A 2,491-nucleotide genomic window follows, 5' to 3' on the forward strand; every position below is an offset into this window, starting at 1 on the left:
CCTGATTTTGCAATAATGAATTCATGATTTGATCCACAGTCATCTCCCATTCTTATATTTTCTGGTTCTATGGAGCTTCTCCATCTTCAGCTGTAAAGAATATAATATGTCTGATTTTTGGTATTGACCATCTGGTGTTATTCATGTGTAGAGACATCTTTTGTGTTGCTGGAAGAGGGTGTTTGCCATGACCAGTGCATTCTCTTGACAAAACTCTGTTAGGATTTGCCATGCTTCATTTTGTATTCCAAGGCAGAATCCATATTATATAAAGAGCTCATGAAGATTGATTTAAAAAAAAAAAAAAAGATCACATTTAGTAAAAGCCCAGGAAACATAAAATGAACAATTATACAAGAATATAGAGTTTGTGCACAAACACATCTCATAACAACCCATCTTATTTAAACTATATGTCTGTTAAATGAGATTATACCATCACTTCCTGATTTCATGTGATATACAATCATTAAATATTTATTAACACCTGTTTATAGAATTAAGTGGAATTTAGATCAGCAGTGAATAGTACATGCAGTGATTCTGAATATAGTAAATAAAGTAAGTTAGCTTTTGGTGGCCCCCAAAAGAAATCCTCTCTTCATTCCCTGGATACCTCTTTTCAACCAGGGTGAACATCTCCAATCTTAATAAACAGCTAACATTTGTTGAGTCCCTACTAGTGGTTGTGATAATATCATATGTAAATATACAGTCTATTTGCAATATCATAACTTGAACTGTACCTTTTTAATTTTCACAACACATAGCAAGTATAAGCAATTGAGAGTTACAAACAGAACAATCTGAGTATAGAAGCTCTCCAAATTATGGGTATTTTCATGTTAATTTTTTGGCATATCAATAAACTTCTTAGGATTTCTCATTCTAAACTTTGATGTGCTCAAACATAGATGACTATATTTATTGGCTGAGTTGACTAACTACATAAGTTACTAAACTGTCTGAATTTCTTCCTCTCTAAAGTAATCATGATATACATAACCCAAAGGATGATTTTGAGGATTAAATTAATGTATGTGAAAAGTTCAGGAGGGCAATCAACTACAATGCAAAAGTTCACCAAAATGATACAGGTGAACCTATTTACAAAACAGAAAGAGACTCACAGAAATAGAAAATAATTATGGTTACCAAAGGGGAAAGTGGGCTAGGGATAAATTAGGAGTTTGGGATTAACAAATGTACAATACTACATAAAACAGATAAACAACAAGCACCTACTGTATAGAATAAAGAACTATATTCAGTATCTTGTAATAACCTATAATGGAAAAGAATCTGAATAAGAATATACACATATATGTATAGCAGGATCACTTTGCTGTATTGCCTGAAACTAACACAACATTATAAATCAACTATGCTTCAATAAAAGTTGAATATCCCTCCCCACTTATCCACATAGCTTATTATCTGATTTCTGACAGGAGAGATGGAAGTATTATCTGTCTCACATATTAGAAAGTTGTATAGAAGAAGTGTTAGGGAAAAAAAAAAAGGATTCCTTGAGAACAGGAAGATTACTTGTGCAGGAATTAATAAGTTAAAACCACCATGAAAAAATTCTAAGCACATCAAAAGTTTGTAGCTTCATATATTTTCAAAATGCCACTAAAGAAATACAAAAATATTAATAGATAGTATTTAAAGGTAACAGGGACCCAGTATCAAATTATCTCTTCACAAGTAAAAGGGTAGAGAATATAGATTTTTCTTCCTAAACACTAAGGAAAAAGTGAATATATAGAACTATTTTTGTACTGGGAAATAATTCCAACAATTTTCCCTCTTTCTTTTGTAAAAGTCATTCTCTTTCATTTGTAGCATTACCACATTCTGTAAATATTCCAATTTCTTCCTCAACCTAAGCAATTTTTTAAGAAATTTTTAAAAAAGAGATGGCAGAAGACAGGGAGGGAGGGAGGAAGGAAGGGAGAAAGGGAAGAAATAAAGAAAAAGAAACTTTTTCTTAATAACCTTGTCTCACTGTTACAGTTTCTCCTTCTCTTCATGAACCACTTATTGAATATTTGTCTGCCCTTACCTCTCTTTAAAAGTTTCCACCTCTTTAAAGGTTCATACCTATAGTTGAAGTCTAGTTCCTTTTTGAGGTTTCAGTCAGCCCTGTCTTCTCATCTGGAGCTCAGTATCCTCTTCCAGACTCATTCAAGTTATAGGGAGGAGTGAGTTTCTTCTGATGTAGTGTTCAGGTCTCCATTTTCCTGCTGGCTGGAAATCAGTCCTGAATATTCACTGGAAGGACTGATCCTGAAACTGAAGCTCCAATACTTTGGCCACCTGATATGAAGAACTCACTCCTTAGAAAAGACCCTGATACTGGGAAAGATTGAAGGCAGGAAGAGAAGGGGATGACAGAAGATGAGATGGTTGGATGGCATCACCAACTCGATGGACATGAGTTTGAGCAAGCTCCGTGAGTTGGTGATGGACAGGGAAGACTGTTGTC

Source organism: Bison bison, unplaced genomic scaffold (genome assembly GCF_000754665.1).
Source record: "Bison bison bison isolate TAMUID 2011002044 unplaced genomic scaffold, Bison_UMD1.0 scf7180017845924, whole genome shotgun sequence".
NCBI lineage: Eukaryota > Metazoa > Chordata > Mammalia > Artiodactyla > Bovidae > Bison > Bison bison.